The sequence below is a fragment of the Mesoplodon bidens genome (assembly GCF_964165515.1).
Source record: "Mesoplodon bidens genome assembly, chromosome: 18".
NCBI classification, from domain to species: Eukaryota; Metazoa; Chordata; class Mammalia; order Artiodactyla; family Ziphiidae; genus Mesoplodon; species Mesoplodon bidens.
Genome location: NC_138175.1, coordinates 3,839,504 through 3,858,334, shown reverse-complemented (window position 1 = coordinate 3,858,334; position 18,831 = coordinate 3,839,504). Strand labels below are relative to the sequence as shown.

Below are 18,831 nucleotides of genomic sequence, written 5' to 3'. Positions count from 1 at the left end.
GCCCGCAGAGAGCCTGGCTCAGGCCTGGCAGTGACACAGCTCGACACACATGGCTGTTGCTACCCTGACGGTCATCTGTCAAGGCAGTGTGAGCCCGCTGCTGGTGTCAGCATCGGGGTGGCCAGGTGGGAATTTGTTATTTCATCTGCCACCTCCTAGGGTTGTGCCATCTCTTAGAGTCTCCTCACGTGACACAGCCACCCTTGGCTGACGACATCCAGATCCACATCTTTAGCACCAATGTGACAGATTCCCAAACTGTCTAATGAATCCCCCCTTGACTTCTCTGCCAAGACAGCCCACCTGGCGCCTCAAACTCAAATTGTCTTAACTTGAATTCGTTATTTCAGCCGCTGCCCTCAGCCCCAGAGCTGGCTTCTGCTCTTTGCTTCTCAGTTAAGGACAGCTGCAGAGTCTAGAAACCTGAGTGTCACCCTTGCCACCTGGCTCCCTCTGGGCCCCCACCATCTCTTGCCTGGACTAGTACCCTAGCGGAGTAACTATTTTTCTGCAAACATCTGGCCACGAGCCACACAAATCTGATCACAAGTCCCCAGCCTGAACCCCATGATGGCTCAGTGCTGTGCTGGCCAACGTGGCAGCCACTGGCCCACGTGGCTATCTACATTTACATTAATTATAATTAAGTCATGACAGCCTCCCACCTGGTCTCCAGGCTGCCTGCTCTTCTCCATTATCCACACAAGAGCTAAGGAGAATGACCTAGAACCTGGCTGGCTCTTAGGGGGCCAGTGGCCAACTCCCACGCTCTGCTTAACCATCAGCGGCGGTGCATTCCATGGCCCATCCTCCTGGCTGCCCCTCAGCCACCTGTCGGCCTCCGCCTCCCTGTCTCCCTCCCACATGTGTCGCTCTCAGTCCCCTCCCTGCCCTCCATCCGCTCCTCTTCCTCCCTCCTCCCGCAGGGTCCCAGGGTGACATGCACTTTCCTTGCATGAGGAGGAGGTCGAGGCCTAGGCCTGGGCTCACCCAGCCTTGGGGGGATCCTGGCTCAGCGACAGAGGTACCACGGGGCTTGCGAAGCTGACATTCTAGTGCTCCTTTCTTGCATGGGTCCTTTACTGGGCTGGGTGCCGAATTTTGTATTCTTTAAAAAAATTTTTTTAAATTCCATTAATTTTTGTTTTCTTTATCTTAAAGAGGACTTAAGTCAGACCTAAGGCCCACAAGCTTAGATCCACTCTGGGCAGGCCACTCGGCCCTAATAACCTCAGTTCCCTCATTTTAAAACTAGAAATAATAAGACCTCCTCACTGGATTGCTGTAATGATCATATAAGGAAAGGGGGCAGCTCTCAGCATGATCCCTGGAGCATGATGGGGTGGAACAGTTAAATGTTGGATCATATCGCTTGATAGAATAAATCGGTGCTCAGCAATTATAGTCACTGTTAGAATTAACAGTACCTATTTATGGGCATGCTGACTCGGTCCTCTACAACCTGGTGGGTGGGTGTTACTGTCACCCATTTTTCAGATGTGGAAACTGAGGCTTAGGAGAGAGGAGTGATTCTGTGTGTCGGGCAGTGGTCCACTGGTGGAGCCAGGTCTCCGTGGCTCAGAAGCTGAGCCGTTGCTGGGCCAATGCTGATTCCTGGGGAGGCTGCTGGGAGTGGGATCCCCGCCTGGTGCAGAGACCCCAGCAGGGGCAGCCTGGGCTCGGAGCGCGTGACCGGCTCCCGCTGGGTCTCCCACTCTTCTCCTTTCTATTTCGGCTCTTCTCATTCTGAATTTCGTTTCAGCTCAGGCCCCTACCTTGACGCGCACACAAGAGAAACGAGCGAAGTTTCGAGGACCCTGAACACCAAGGTAGTTCCACAGCGACAAGGTGCCCGGCTCCCAGGATTAGTCATGCACCTTTCTGATAAGAAAAGTGAAAACATGAAGTTGCAAACTGCAGGCGCCCTGCAACTTCCTGAATCCAGTGCTCCACGTCCTGCCCGAAGGAACAAGCGACTCCCCGAAAGGAGTCCTGGGTGGAAGTTCCACGTTTCGCTGCCCGTGGAAGGAGAACTGCGGGGGGGAGGTTGGTTTCAGGATCTCACCTCCCGGCCGGTGGGGGGTCAGGGAAGGTCTCCCGGGGGAGGTCTGGTTGCCTGAGGCCCTGGCATCCCCGCCAGGCGTCGCTGAGGTGGCCTGACCCCTGGCATCCCCGCCAGGCGTCACTGAGGCGGTCTGACCCCTGGCAACACCTGTGCCAGGCCACCCGCGGCTGTGTCTTCCTGGGCAGCTGCCTGCTTGGCCGTGTGGCAGGGCCGTGCTGTTGCAACACGGGCTGCTGAGGTTTCTGCGGCCCCTTTGGTCAGAGGCAGCCCAGGTGCTGTGGGCAAGACACGTGCCAGAGACCGAATTAGACCCCCTTGGAAAAAAACAGCACCCCGCCTAATTTTTCACAGGGCTGGTCTCTGGACCCACATCCCATAACTGACACACACGCCTGCATTCAGGGGATCAGTGGCCAAGACTCTGGACTCTTCGATGTCCTGCATTGGGGTCCTGCCCCCTCTCATTATGTGCTGGGTAACTTCGGCAAGCTATTCCCCTCATGGGCCTCAGTTTTCCCATCTGCGTGATGGATCAATTAATAAGACTTAGCTCACAGGGAGGCTCTGAGGATGGAGCAAATTAATGCAGTAAAGTCCTTCTCATAGACACATGTAAGGCTCAGAATGAATGCAGAGTCAGTGCCTGTTGAATGAGGGAGGGGGCGGGGTCGCTAAAGTCCTGCTCACTCGAGACAGAGGAAGCTGGTACAGCCACTTAGAAAACTTTTTTCGGGGGGGACACAATTTTAAGTGTGAAGAAAAGCTTTAAGTATAGTGCAAAGAACACCCTCCTCCTTTTTTACCCAAATTCACCTCTTTTTGGTAATAGCTCTGAGGCCTAACTCACTAGTGTACCATTCACTCATTGAAGTGTGCCATTCCATCCATGGCCTTTGGTATCACAGGTTGTGCAACCGTCACCGCAGTCAATTTTAGAACAAGTTCATTGCTCCCTCCTCCAGGCAACCCCACAGCCCTCGGCGGCCACCCCTCACCTATGGTTAATATACATATATATATTTTTTTAACTGTTAATACTTCTATGCATCCTTTTTTTTTTTTTTTTTTTTTTTTTTGCGGTACGTGGGCCTCTCACTGCTGTGGCCCCTCCCGTTGCGGAGCACAGGCTCTGGACGCGCAGGCTCAGTGGCCATGGCTCACGGGCACAGCTGCTCCGCGGCATGTGGGATCCTCCTGGACCGGGGCACAAACCCGTGTCCCCTGCATCAGCAGGCAGACTCTCAACCACTGCGCCACCAGGGAAGCCCCTATGCATCCTTTTGATCGGTGGCTTCCAACGTTTTTGAGTCGTAGAGACCCTTTTAAGTGTTAAAATACTCTGCACAGGCCTCTCATTCATTTATTCACCCAACACGTGGTTATTGAGCACCTACTGTGTGCCAAGCCTGGTGGCTGCAACAGAGAACAAAACAGACACGGCCCTTTCTCTAGGGGGGAGACAGACACCATCAGATGCTGAGAGGAATCCACGCAAATCACAGTGTGGAAGGTGCTGGAAAAGAACGAGGAAAGGGGCATTGGAGAACAAGAACGCAGCAGGGACCTGGCCTCACCCGGGAGGGAGGGAGGGTGGACCTGGGAGCTTCCCATCGGAGGGAGCAGCAGGTGAGAAGCCTTCCCAGGGAAGAAGCTCACTCGAAAGCAGATCTGGCAAAGGCCGGTTTCAGCTGGAGGGTCACCTGAGGCTGCCGGAGCGTGGGGGGGCGAGAGCAGACCACCCAGGGCTCATAGAGGGCTTCACGTTAAATCTCCACACACTGGGAACCTCCATAATTATCTGACACGGCTGAATTCTGTTACATGGTTTGGCCAACAGATTTGTCCTTAATCAATCACAGCAGCTTCTGGTCCATCTATCCAGTAGTCATGTATGCATGTGCGAGAAAGAGCGGGATAGGAACCCCTTGTAAGTACCCCCGGCCTCAGGACCCAAGTCCTCCCAGCTGGACACCACTGTTTTGGAACCCCCTTTGTTTCAGCATTGCATAAACTCTGTTCCATAGGTCACTGCACCCTGAAGAAAACAAAACAAAACCCCAAGAGTTATTCTAGCCAAACAAGTTTCAAGAGTACCCCATTTCTTTCTGGGCATTTCACAATGTACTGAAGCATATTAAAGGCTCTGAGAAGTCCTGCAGCAAAGAAGCCAGTGCTGCCCAAACTCAATAGTCCAGGGAACCCTTTTATTCCGTTACTCTCGTGACACTAGTGTTACGTGGAAAATGCTTTGGGAAACAGAGCTTAATTCTGCAGATGAGCCAGCTGAGGTGTGGAGCTGGGAACTGTCTAAGCCCCCATCCGGAGCCTGCGCAGAGGGGAGGCCAGTGTGAAAAGCAGGAGTTGTAGAGTATTTGAAGAAGGGTTCCCTCTCGTTACTCTGGAGGAAGCAAAAGGCCCCCCGACACCCGGGCACTGGCCTGGCGCCCAGCTGGGCCGTGCTGTCCTCCTGATGTGGGCATCAGCCGCCTCACAGCACGCCGACCTCACACAAGGTCATGATAAAGCGAGGGAGGTCATACACGCAACAGCAAACCTTGTCTCCGCTCGGCTAAAATGAGGGGTTGCTTCTTTACCCGTCACAGCTCCCCCCACCCTCCCTGTAGATGAGTCAGACCCTCATCAGAGGACTGCCCCCCTTTCCGACAGCACCCACTCCAGAGTGAACCCCCTTCCTCAGACCCTCCCCGAACCGCCCGGCTGCCCAAAGCCCACTCCCACAGCAGCCTCTTTCTGACACCCCCTCACTCAACAGTTCCCCATAGGGAGGGTCCACTAATGATGCAACGAGGGAAAAACCCACTTGTTCCATCGCTCGCGCCCCTGGTGGTCTTGGCTGGGGGGCTTCGACACTCGAAAACACATAGTCCTCTGAGCTAAACACATCTCCACTGCGTTATACATGAAGCATCTTTTTGAAAATATGTGGAATTTATTTTGCAAAGATATTCATTGTGATAAGCCTTGACTCAGGGGGACTGTGTTTTCGAAGCGAGCCATAGACCAAGAAATACTATACAGTGACTGATGGAGGAGACAGTTTACTCCTCCCTCCCCAAGTCCAAACCTAAACTCAGGTCTCCCTAAACCGGAGTGAGCCTCTTCCACTGCGGCCCACGTCTGCCATCGGGCGCTGGAGGAACTGGGCTGGGTGGCCACGCCCCGCAACGCTGCATGGAGCTGGGTGAGGACTTACGCGCTCTTGGGGGAAAGACGGTGATGTCGGGTGGTTATGATTTCAAATCTGGGCTCCATCTCTCCATAACTGAGTGATCTTGGGTGAGTTTCTTCACGGTCTTGAACCTCAGCTTTCCCATCTGTAAAGTGGGGGAGCTGATATTAGCACCAACAACTGCCATTTGTTGAAGGACTTAGTAGACAGCATATAAGAGGTGTGTAGCCTAGTGCCCCGTCAACAAACAGTGACGCCCTGGTTGACATTACTGTCCTTAACTACATAGTAAAGATCTGCTGGGTAGGCCTGCAGTCAGCATTCTTTCTGGATTAGATGAAGTCCACGGCTCTGGCCGTCCATGGGAAGCACCTGGGAGCTGTAACAAACACAGACACCCCCGCTCCGCCTCCCACCCCCGAGGTTAGGGATAAGTCGGTGCCGAGAAAAACTGGACACGGCCTCCCTGCCCCTTAAATCCATACAGTTCTGCTGAGCGAGCAAGAATGGACGGTGCTGATGGTCTGTTCACGGTGCCCAGGGCCCAGTTTTGCACCCTCAGGGCTATCTTTAGGAGGTGCACCCCGCTGGCTGTGCCCAGGGCTGCTGGAAGCCTGGGAATGGTGGGTGTTCTGGGGAAGCGGTTGGCACCAAACCCCGAATCCCTCTCACGTGTGATGAAAATGGCCAACATTTGCCGAGCGCTTCCAGCATGCTGAGGGCAGCGGGTGCAGACATTCCTTTCATCCCCACAACCCCGCATGGTACGTGAATGAGTTTCCTATGGCCGCTGTAACCAGTTAGCACCAGCTCGGAGGCTTAGAACAACACAAACGTATTATCTTACAGTTCTGGAGGTCAGACGCCTGACGTGGGTGTCTCTGGGCCAAAGTAAGGTGTCCGCGGAGCTGTGTTCCTTCTGAAGGTGCCAGGGGAGAACCCCCTTTCCTGCCTTTCCCAGATCCTACGGGCGCCTGTGTGCCTGGCTCATGTCCTTTCCCTCATCCTCAAGGCCAGCACTGGCAGGTAGAATCCTTTCTCCATCACTTTACTTTGACTCCCTTTTCTACCTCTCTCTCCACTTTTAAGGACCCTTAGGATTACACTGGACCCACCTGGATAACCCAGGATAATTTCTGTCTTTAAATCAGCTGATTAGCGAGCTAAACTTCCACGGTAATTCCCCTTTGCCGTGTAACCTGACGCACCCACAGGTACTGGGAACGAGGGTGGCACATCTCTGGGGGCACCGCTGTCCCCCAGTTTAAGTTCAGCTCATCCCCGTTACGGAGATGAAGAGGCGGAGGCTCAGAATGGCCACGTGGCCACCCAGCAAGTGAGGGCTCCAGCGAGACCCCCGGGCCCTTCGTGTGGAGGCCGGGGGCCCACCGTCCTCTCTCTCCAGCCTCTGCAGGCCTAGCCCGGGCTGTGGAGTGCCGCATCCTCGCGTCCAAGTCACGGAGGTTCATCCCGCTCCTGCGGCCGGAACAGTTGCAAAAGCCACACGCGAAGCCGGGGAGGAGCCCTCGCTCCCCACCCCATGCCCAGCCTCCTCGATTCGCAGACGGGCTTCAACCAAATACCTCCCTTCACGCCCTTCCAAGCCAGTTTCTGTTCACTGAATCGGGGCCATTGCGTGCTGAGTCGCGACCAGCTGGGAGCGTGGAGGGGGGTCAAAATATGAAACGGTTCAGACTCTGAACTCACCCGGAACGGTTTCCAAAGCTTGTAGTTTTCGTTTTGGAGATTCATGAATCAGAAGCCCTCGCCTCTTGGATGACTGGTTTTCCTTCTGGGGGCCTTTTGGGGCGGGTTTGGGAGTGAAAGCTACAGAGTCAAGATTCATCAGCATTTTGGGTGAGGTGTGAGCTCTGGAGGAAGCAGCTGAAGTCACAGAACAAAATCTTCAGTGAGGTGGCGTTTCCACCAAAGATGAAGTGTATCTGTGCCACCTGACGTGGAAGGAATCAGGAAAACAATACTTGAGGCAGAATCTCAGGGCCTGAAGGCCCCTTAGAGACAGACCTCTGTGTGTTGGTAAGGACACGGGGTCCCCAAGGGCCCTGCTCGTCCAGGCCACCTGGAGAGGGAGCAGGGCTTTGAGGCACGAACCCAGGCCTCTGCAGCCTCCCAAGGGCAGGGCCACCCGTCGGGGGCTGCCACGGCTTGTGACCCGTTTCAGAAGACTCTCCCGTCCCCCTCCCTCTCCTCTCTCTCCTGGACTGCTCTTCTGCAGCCCTACCTCCCCTCGGAAGATTCTGGCAGGACTTCAAACACTTGCAAGAAAGCAAACACTTGAAGGTGGAAACTCTGAGTTCCTGGGCACTGATGCACCCTCTCGGGGGCCTTTGGGACTTTCTGGGAACGTGCACCTGGGGGCCCTTTAGCGGTGCCCCCCGCTGCCTCCTGGACCCAGGAATCTGAGAATCCCCGTTTAAAGTTCTCTTTAAAGTTTCCAGAGCCTTCTGAGGGTGGGTGTAGAATGAGTCCAATTTGGGGTTTTGTCTTTGTATCTTTTTCGTATGTTTTTGTTTTGTTTTTGTTTTTGTTTTTGCAACGATCATTAAAACAACAACAACAAAAACAGGACACAATTTATATACTATTTCCATTTGGGAAAAAAGAAGCCACAACTCCCATCACGTGGACGCCTGTGTGTGTCTACAGCTGCTGGACATGGCCCCTGTTCAGGCCCCTCAGGGACCTGGTCCGTGCAGGCTCAGACCTGGCCATTCTGGGGGGCTCACTCAGCAAACGCCAGGTCCCTTGCCTGCTGGTGGGTGTCACACCCAGGACATGTTACCCATGTGGGGCGCTGGGTGGGCTGGGCGAGGCCGGCTTGGTTCCGCCCTCTGGCGGCTGCAGGGGCTGCCTCTCCTTCTGTGCTGCTGGCTGCCCGAAGGGCTTCTCCCCACCGAGCTGGCGACCGGGCTCTGTCCCGTGACTCCATGGCTTTCTCAGCAGGGGCCCTTGGCGCTCCCGAGAGTGTGGGATGGGGACGGGGCACGTAGAGAGACTTTTCCCCTTAGGCTTGCCGCGATGGGTGCTGTGGTGGGCAGGAGAGGCCAGGACAGGGTCCTGATCCACACTGGGATGTGGTGAGGTCAGGGAGGGCTGCTTGGAGGAGGGGACGTCTGCGCTGAGTGTCAAGGGCTCAGCCAAGCACAGAGCTGGGTGGGCAGAATGCTTTAAGCCCAAGAAACAGCAGCTTAGTGGGTTGGCTGGCACCCGGGGAGGGGGCAGCCTGGGAGTGGGGACAGTGGAAGAAGCAGGAGTGGGGGCGAGGCTTTCTGAGTCCATCAGGGCCTCGTGCCCCTTGCGAGGGCAGCCGGCGGTCCATAGGGCGTTTCAGGGCAAGGCAGCCTCCGATTTGCCTGCAAGCCTGGGGACCCAAGGCAGGAGAGGGCTGGGGGGCTGTTTAACCCCCTGGGCCAGAGGCAGTGAGCCTGGAGCTCGGCTGCAGCTGGGGCCGGCCTCACCTTGGATTGAACACGGCCTCCATCAGGGTTTGGGAGGAAAGCCCTGGTGACCACATGAGTTTCAGATGGTGGGAGGTCAGGCAGAAGCCAGGCGGGTATTTGGGGGCGAGGTTTTTTCAGCTGTCCTGTAAGAAGGCACCCCCAGCGCCCCGCACCTGTTCTGGACATGACATCTAGTTATGCTTTGGGCAAGACGGCTACTCGGTGGGTAGGATTTGCACATCCCTGAGGATCCATGCTGCCCTTTGGGGCTGAGTGTAGCACTCCCCGGGCTGGCTGGGTTCCAGGAGGTGGTGGTGAGAAGACCTGAAACATCGGTGCGGGGGGTTGGTATCATGAGGAAGGGAAACCAGCCTTTTCGTTGCCTCCACCATTGGTTTGGTTTGAACACATTTTCCCCCTTAATTTTTTTTACATTATAAAAATAATACAGCAACCGCATTATATAAAATTTGAAAAAGGAAAAAAAGAAGTGTCCTCCCATATCCTGCCCCCCACCCCCGCTCTAACCCAACAGCTCCTGGCCCTCATTTTGGTGCGAGAATGTATTTTTGAACTGTGAGTTTTTAAAAAAGCATATTATATCATGCATACTGTCCCCGTCGCTACCAGATCTTCACAACTGTCTGGGGAGTTTGGGTAGTACCCAGGGGCTGGTATGCCATCCTCTATGACACTACCCCCATGTTGGTGGCCATTTAGGTAGACTGGAAACTTCTGGTCCCCCGGGATGATGCGGTAAATGCCTGTGGGGGTTGTGTTTTTGCTTCTTTCTAATTGTTCTCTTAGGATAACGTCCAGGAGTGGCATTACGGGGTGGCCAGTATGATCTAGTCCCCGGTCACTTCTCCAAGTCACCCCCCCTTGCACCCCTCACCCCTCTGTGGCCACACGGGGCTCTCTGCTGTCCTCGTGGTCCTGCCTCAGGGCCTTTGCACTGCTGCTCCCAGAATGCTCTTTTCCCAGTCATTCATGTGGCTTTTCCTTTTCTTCATCCAGGGGTCTGCTCAAATGTCACCTCTTCAGAGAGGGCTGTCCTTGCTTTCTCTGCCATGGTCTGGCTTTATTTTCTCGGGGGCATTTGTCACCACGTGACATGAATGCATTTGGTGGCCCCCCACTAGACAGCACGCACCCTGAGGACTACGTCTGGTGCATCATCCCATCTCCAGCTTCCTACAGGGACCTGGCGCACAGGAGGTGCCTGACAGCACCTACTGGACAAACATTCGAGTACACGGAGTTGATACGAACTTTTCAGGCCTCCTGACATGGATTTGCAAATTGTTTACAGAAGGTGTGGCTGTTTCCCAGCCCTCGGCAAAGGCTCTTATGAAGGTGCCCGGGATCCAGGGGCAACTTCAGTTGGGGATTTTCCCTGGCACATTCATGCCTCCAAAAAGGTGGACGTGAACACATTCTGGGTGTTAGTTTGGTAGGTGCTGGGGTAGGTCCCAGGTGGAAGAATAGTCTCTGCCTTTAGAAGCAGCATTTTAGGCCCTGTTTGACCACTGGCATCCTGGAGATTTCAGGCTGCAACCATGGTCAGAGCCCCTTCACTCCCCACGGCGGGGATGACCCCACTCTAGAGGCCAGAACACTGTGGTCCAGGTGATGCTGACCTGCCCCTGGGGCGGCCTGAACCAAACTTGCCCCAAACCCAGACTCGAGTGTCTCAGCTCTGGGATGTGACCCAGATGAGGAAGTAGAGACGCCTGAGTGTCCCAGGAATCCGGCTGGCTGGATCCTACCAGGCAGTGACCCCACAAGGGCCAGGTCCGCGTGCTCCCAGGAGCACACGCACATTCTGAGGGCTCGCAGGTACCCAGGGCTTTCCAGTCACGGTGTGTCCAGTTTGAGTCTCCCCACAACCCTGGGGAGGGAGCATCAGCCCCATGTTTTCAGCTGAGGACACCGGGGCTCAAAGAGAGGGAATCTCACACGGTAGGTAATGGAGGGGGCTTTGGCCTCCGGCGCTGCCTGAGTCAGGAGTCGGCACTTTTCCATTAGCTGAGATGGACAGAGCCCAGCAGTCCTGCCGCTCTTGGGATGGACCCACGCGGCCCACCTGGACCGCCGGGCTGTGCACTGGCCCACTGCAAGCACAGATCTTTTTTTTTTTTTCCCTTCAGTTGGTTTTAATGAATGGCAATACCACATCACGTGCTACACCAGCTCAGGATGAGAATTTTCCAATAAAGTTTTTCTGATACTAAAACTGCTTCCTTTCGTGGTCCACCCCAAGCTGAGGGAAGAGAAGGGCTGGATGAGCCCTCAGTTTCTTGGGAGAGATCCAAGTTGATATGTCCCCTCTTTGCAAGAAGATGGGGGCAGGGAGAGCGAGTTCTAGCCCCCAGAGAAAGGACTAACAGGCGATAACATGCTGCTCCATCCTTCTTCTGAGGCCCGCCTGCCCCTGAAAGGGAAGTATACGCTTAACCCACCGGTGTTTTGCAACATGGCGGTGGCTCACGCCATTTCTGCAAGCAGAGAGCTTGTTATTCCCGGGCTTATCCCAGAAATAGGCCTCAGCAGGGCCTGGGGATCGGCATTTTAATAAACTCAGCAGGTGATGCCGAGGCAGGTGGCTAAAGACACTTGGAGAAACCACGGCCCTGGAAGAATCAAGCCTCCCCTCCCTCATCTTCCCCAAACTCTGACCACACGGGAAGACAACTGCTGGTGATGGGCCGGCACCTGTGTAAGCCGTGGCACTTCCCTCACAGCCAGGACGAGGAAATCCTACTTTCACTGGTGCTAATTAAAGAAGGGAGACCAAACCCTATGGACTCTTAGGACACTTAGAAATCATGCAATGCTCCAGTGTATTTTCCTTTTGGATTTTGAATTTTTAGAAAATTGACTTTGTTTTTAGCAGGTTCGCTCTAGAGCCTGCGAGCCACAACTACTGAAGCCCGCGCACCTAGAGCCCGTGCTCCACAACAAGAGAAACCACCGCCATGAGAAGCCCACGCACCACAACGAAGAGCAGTCCCCGCTCGCTGCAGCTAGAGAAAGCCCGCGCGCAGCAATGAAGACCCAGCGCAGCCCAAAATATAAATAAATAAATAAGTTTATTTTAAAAATTCATTAAAATGAAAAATAATGTTTTGTGAAGTAACTGCAAAATGCACAGGAATTTTAAAGATAAGACCAGATGCTTCAAAGACATCTGGGCCTTTTAAAGTGGCAAGCTGGCAGAAATTTAACAGGCTCTTCAGGAAAGCAAAAAGGGCCTTTGCCAATTTCCATGGTGTACATCTCCCACCTTAGCCTATTTAAGCTGGCTCCTGCACAGCACGGGCCCTACAGACCTTGGGGGACAGAACTCAGATTTCTCCATAGAATATGAAAAGCTTAGGTCTAGAGAGGCTGGAGAGGTGGGAAAATTAGTTGTACGTCTCTCAGGGAATTCGTAACAAAGTCACTGTTAGAAGCCAGCTCCCGACCTGCAGGCAAGTGGGCTCTTTGTCCATACGCTGAGTCCCAAGTTCTCAGCAGTGCGAGAAGCTCGTTGTGAATAGAATGACACCATGGGCTCTACAGCCACACAGAACACACAGGAAACAACAAGCTCTATATTCAAGGGTGAGACCCACTAATTCCCTCGTCCACTTTACTCACTCATTCATGAACTAATTAAGACAACAGTTACTGAACAGGGACTCCCTGCCGGTGTTACTCCAGGCACTGCATGAGAGAGTGAGGCATCCATGGATGCTCCCCGTGTGTGTGTGTGTGCGTGTGCGTGTGTGTGTGTGTGTGTGTGTGTGTGTGTGGAGGGGGCTCTGGCGTGCTCATGAGGGGACTCAAGGGACCTGCAATTGAAAGCAAGACGTGGCTGGAGCCTTCTGGCCTTTCCCAGGCTCTAATCACACGGCTCGGCAGCTGTCTGGTGACTTCTGGCGCCTCTCGTAACTGCATACCTGGCCGAGGACCTGCACGGCACAGGTGCACAGGGGATGTTCATGGAATGAGCGGGGGCTGTGTGCCCAGAGGGCTCCCTGCCCCGTGGGGGGTTCTGGTCTTCCTAATCTCACCAATACCTCCCAGTTCCAAGGTGGCCGACCGAGGGGAAGTCTGGTCATTTACCGAGAAGCTAACCGGGCCATGGAGGGATTGAGCTGAAGGCAACATTATGGGAAAAGGTTGAGTTTGGAATCTGACCAACATGGGTTCAAATCCCCGCTCTATCCCCCACTCACCGAGTGGCCTTGGGGAAGTCTCTTCCCCTCTGAGCCTCAGTTTCCCCATCTGTACAATGGGGATAAAGTGGCTCGCCTCCCACGGTTTTTTTGTGAGGACTAGAAATCATATATTGCTATTAATAATAGTTGGTGTCTGGCACACGGTAAGTATTAAAAACATAATTAAGGCAATAGACATTAAATCTAGCAGAAATCTCAGCACGTTGAAGGAAAAGGGACTCGGGGGTTGATCCAGCTTTTAACTTTTCAGATGAAGAAACTGGGAACAGAAAGGGGAAGAAGCGACTGGCCCCCAGTCATCTGGTGAGTGAGAATCGACCCTGAAACTCAACCTGGGCTGACTCCCAGCCTTGCGGGGGTTGTGCTGGGGAGGCGATGGCTTTGGAGGCGGCCGGAAAGTGGGAGGGGGGAGCCAGAGAGACGGGGCTGGGAATGAGCTGGACTCCTGCTTCAGGGCGGGTTGCTCTGCCTTCTGAGCCAGGGCAACAGTTCTTCAGGGTCATGAGGGAACAGCCTCGAAAGTGCTTCGCAAACTGGGAAGTGCTGTGCATTCTTACCAGTCACTAGACACATTTACTGATGATGCTTACTACATGCCAGGAAGTGTGTTAAGTGCTTTGTGTGTAACAAGTCCTGCTCAAAGCCCCAGGAGGGAGCGACTGTTACCCCCATTTGGTAGACAAGGAAACCAGGACCAGAGAGGTGAAGTCACTTGCCGAAGGTCACACAGCTGAGGACAGGCAGAGCTTGTATCCAACTGACTCCAAGCTGTAATCTTTTTTTTTTTTTTGCGGTACGCGGGCCTCTCACTGCTGTGGCCTCTCCCGTGGCGGAGCACAGGCTCCGGACGCGCAGGCTCAGCAGCCATGGCTCATGGGCCCAGCCGCTCCGCGGCATGTGGGATCTTCCCGGACCAGGGCACAAAACCGTGTCCCCTGAATCGGCAGGCGGACTCTCAACCACTGCGCCACCAGGGAAGCCCCAAGCTGTAATCTTTGACCTCCGCACCGAGCTGCATCTTTGGGGTGTCCTGGCTCCTGGAACTGGGAGAAGGGTCAGCAAATGTTTGTGGCTGGAGAAGGTGGCGGGTGACTGTGCTCGCTGAGGCAGCTGGATCATCATGGCTGCTACCACCGCCCCGTCCACATCTGGGTCTTCAGAAGCCTGAGCAGGATCCTCAAGGTCCGGCGCGCTCCACCAGCAGAATTCACCCCATGTCGGGAAAAGAAGCTGACACTCTCCTTTTCGGGTGAGAAACAGAAGTCGAGGGCCTGGCCACCTCTTGCATGGAGCCCCGGGGGTCAAGACCAAAATACTCTCCTGGCCCTTGAGCTCCATCCGGCCTCACATCCCCTGGGCCTGCCCCGCCAACGCCCTCTCACTCTCCGGGTCGTTGAGCCCTGGGTCCTGCAGGAGGCCAACAGGGCGGGGGCTTGGATCCACCCTGGAAACATCTGGCTCCTGAGGACACTTTGTGGGAAACTCGTACCCACCCACCTTTGGGTCCTCAGCTGAGTGAAGAGCAGGCAGTCGCCCTGATTTCCCCCCAGCGCCTTTGGGCCGGGTGGGGCCAGACGATAGGAGGAGCCCGGCCGGAGGTGCTCACGCTGCGGCCTCGCCTCCAGGGTTTCCATCAAGGGCTGCTCAGGGGTCACTCTGGTTGGAAAGGAAGTGGGGTGGGGCTTGAAGTTGCACTTAAACAGCACTTTGAATGAGAATGGAGGAAATGCGACTTGTTCAAGACGAAGTATCCATGAAGGGCCGACTGAGTCGGAGGGTAGGGGCTGCACTCACCCCCTGGCAGCATCCTGAACTTCTCAAGGGCCAGAATCATCCAGAAATGCAGGGAGGGAGTCCTCCGTCTCAGCAGGGGTACCAGCCTGGCAGGTGGGGCCTGGGGGCTTTGCCGGAGGTCCTCTGTGCCCGCTGTGCGGGATGCCCACCGCACGGGGGTTCCTGGAGTCAAGGGCAAGTTGGGCTTGAAAGCCGGCTGCATCCCACTCCCCAGGCTGTGGAAGGTGCAGCCTTCCTAACTCAGGCAAAGGCACCCTATGGGCTAGCACGGGTTCGGCTTCCTGGTCTCGTATCAGGATGAGGCATGGAATCCAACAAAATTCCAGAATAAGGACATGTGTGATTTCACATCACAGGAGTTTACAGAGAGGCTTCAGGCTTGGCTGGTCCCATGCCCCAGAGGTGTCCTCAAGGAGCGAGGTCCTTCCCATCTCCCTATCCTGACAACCCTGACGTTGGCTTTGTCCTCAGGCTGGTCACAAGATGGCAGCCGTGGTTCCAGGCATCACGTTCAGGTGACGGCATCCAGAGGAAGAAGAGAGACCATCTCTCCCATGGTGCTCTCCTGGAAGTGAGGTCACTGTTCCCAGAAGGCCCCTGGCCGACACCGTCTTACATTTCATTGACTCGAACTGGGTCACAGGCTCCGTCCCGAGCCAATCACTCCGGAGGGATGGATTGATGATTGGTTCAGACTAATGATGGGGTTGGGGGCAGGGAGGCTGAGGGTGTCAGCCTCAATATCCACCACAGCCTAAAAGACCAGGATTCCATGAGCCTTGTGGGGTTCTTTCCTCTGGAAATCCAGGTCTCCCAGTTCTTCTGCGTTAAAATGGACAGAGCAGACTGCCCCCAACATAGCAGATTCAGAGGAGCTGCATCTGAAACGCTCAGAGGCTCCTGCCGCTGACCTTTAACCTTTAACATCGTCCTTGGCTGGCATCTCAATTTACTGAGCTGTACCCAGCAACATGCCAACACCGCCCAGTCCCCCAGTGCTCCACGGGTGCTTGGCTCTGGTTCCGCCAATGTCCTTACGCCAAGGAAGCACCTCACCATGGTGTTCTCTCCCCTTCCCATCTCCCTCTTTGGTCCCTTGCCCTAAAAGTCCAGGTTTTACGTCTTTGTTCCCACAAGCCTCCGCTCTCTGAAGGTTTCCCTTCAACCTCAGATGGTGCCCCCAGCCCATCCAGTCGAGTCTTGGAAAAACGACCAGGGCAACTCTTCGCTTCATTTAACCATCTTTCCTTTCTCCCCAACCCCACAACTCTGTGTTATGAAGACTTTTCAAACATACAGAGAAGCTGAGAGTTATGGACACCGGCATTTCCTAACTCCCCACATTCAACAGCTGTTACCACTGTACCAGAGATCTGTGTTTATGTATTTGTTGATCCGTTTGAAAGTACATTTGAAGGTGCGTTCACAGACCACACACACACACGTTAGATTCCCCCTTCAGAACCCGAATGCTTACTGTCACACCGAAGAAACTTAACATCATCTTTATGCAAATCAAAACGACACTGAGGTACCACCTCACCCTGGCCAGAATGGCCATCATCCAGAAGTCTACAAATAATAAGTGCCAGAGAGGGTGTGGGGAAAGAGGAGCCCTGCCAGACTGTTTGTGGGAATGTAAACTGGTGCAGCCACTGGGGAGAACAGTATGGAGGTTCCTCAAAAAGCTGAAAACAGAGCTACCATAGGATCCAGCAATCCCACTCCTGGGCATATATGCGAAGAAAACTCTAATTCAAAAAGATACACGCACCCCAACGTTCGTAGCAGCACTACTGACAACAGGCAAGACATGAAAGCAACCCAAGTGTCCATCAACAGAGGAATGGATACAGAAGGTGTGGTACATATACACAATGGAATATTACTCAGCCATAAACAAGAACGAAATAATGCCATTTGCGGCAACATGGATGGATCTAGAGATTATCACACTAAGCCAAGTAAGTCAGGCAGACACAGACAAATATCATATGATATTGCTTATATGTGGAGTCTAAAAAAATGATACAAATCAACTTATTTACAAAATAGAGAAAGACTCACAGACACAGAAAATAAACTTATGGTTACCAAAGGGGAAAGGGTGGGGAGGGATAAATTAGGAGTTTGGGATTAACATATCCACACTACTATATATAAAATAGATAATCAACAAGGACCTACTGTACATTACAGGGAATTATACTCAATAGCTTGTTATAACCTATAATGGAAAAGAATCTTAAAAAGAATATATATATTTATATATATGTATAACTGAATCACTTTGCTGTATACCTGAAACTAACATAACATTGTAAATCAACTATATTTCAATAAAAATAAAAAAAAGAAACTTAAGGGTTTCCCTGGTGGTGCAGTCGTTGAGAGTCCGCCTGCAGATGCAGGGGACACGGGTTCGTGCCCCGGTCCGGGAAGATCCCACATGCCGCAGAGTGGCTGGGCCCGTGAACCATGGCCCTGAGCCTGCGTGTCCGGAGCCTGTGCTCCGCAACGGGAAAGGCCACAGCAGTGTGAGAGGCCCGTGTACCGCAAAAAAAAAAAAAAAAAAAGAAAAAAAAGAAACTTAATATCACCTTTAATATCTAGCCCCTGTTAAAATTTCCCAGTGATGCATCCATCATTGGGATTCATTTGACTCTGAAAAGAAGTGAATTTCTTCCAGCCTGTGAGGGGTTAATAAGGTTGCTCCAAAGTGACCAAAAATACCTGGAAAAACACAAGCAATTTTCCCAAAAGTCTTCCTTATCCTTTTCTCTACCCCCATTTCCATCTTTCAAAGTGATTTTTTTTTTTTTCAGGTCAGGCATAGGGCAGAAACCAGATGGCAATTTAATCTGCAGCTCAAGGGCCTCGTCCTGGGAAGGCTCCTGGGTCTCGGCACGAGATGGTGTCTCTCTGGCTTCCAGCAGCTCGCTTGGAAGTGGCTTCCCTTCCTCCTTCTGAGAGTTTGCTGGGTCAGTTCTCTTGCCTTTGAACGATGCCACAATGGCTGGTAGGCTCCCGCTTTGCCTGTCCTCCAACGCTGAAGCAACAGTTCCTCCAAGTTAGGTTTCTCAGTAAACTGTGTTGACTGAGCCTTTTAGGGAAGTGACCACAGGGTCTGTGGCTGCAAAAAAGTGGTGGTGGGAGCCTCAGCCAGACAAACAGCAGCTGTTTGTGTTTTCCAAACAAACATGTGGGACAGTGATGATTCTGTTTTCTAGACTCAGAGAGAAGAAGAATTTCTCTTTTCCTCTCAGATGCTCCCAGGCACCTCCAGCGCAGTGCTGGATAATTGTTATTATTGAGACAGCTAATATTTAGAGAGCAGTGGCTATGTATCTGGCGCAACTTAACTTGCTCCTATGGGGTAGTGTGGGAGACTGGATGATGGCCTCCAAAGATAGCCACGTCCTAATCCTTGGAACCTATGAATGTTCCCTTATATGGCCCAAACAGGACTTTGCAGACGTGGTCAAGCTAAGCATCTTGAGATGGAAGATTATGCTGGCTGATCTGGGTGGGCCCACATGCAATCACAAGTATCCTTCGAAGAGGGAGGGAGAGGGAGGATTTACACAGAGAGGGGTACAAGCCATGTGGTCACGGAGGCAAAGACTGAGTATGGGACCACGAGCCAGGAATAGACAACAGCCACTAGACACCGGCAGTGGCGAGGAAATGGATTTGCCCTGGAGACACCAGAGGAAGCACGGCCCTGCTGACACCTTAACTTTGGCCTAGAAACTGATTTCAGACTTCTGGCTTCCAGAACTATGGGAGAGTACAGTTCTGTTAGTGTAAGCCACCAAGTTGGAGGTAATTGGTTATAGCATCCCCAGGAAAGTATCGCAGGTAGGTACCGTGAATGTCCCCTCATTTTACAGGTAAGGAAGCCATCCTAGCAGTGATCTTGACCCGGGAAGGGAAGCGCTGGATATGACCAGGGATTTGGTCAGTTTGGCTGTGGCCTGTCCATCCAGCTCCCACTGAAGATTGGGGCCCAAGTACTACAGACTTTGAGTGCCATGAGGGCGGGGGACAAGGATTAGGACTACTTCTCTGTAGACTCTGGTCTAGGCATGTTGG

The 18,831-nt window shown here is 53.4% G+C and overlaps 1 long non-coding RNA gene across 1 annotated transcript in view; it reads right to left on the bottom strand.

Moving 5' to 3' along the window:
* Positions 1-5,328: 5,328 nt before the first annotated feature.
* The window catches only part of LOC308606025, a 449,457-nt gene continuing 435,954 nt past the window's right edge, over positions 5,329-18,831 (bottom strand). The window contains exon 7 of the long non-coding RNA XR_014013763.1: positions 5,329-5,400. This is a non-coding gene — a long non-coding RNA (uncharacterized lncRNA). The remainder of the gene's footprint in view (positions 5,401-18,831) is intronic.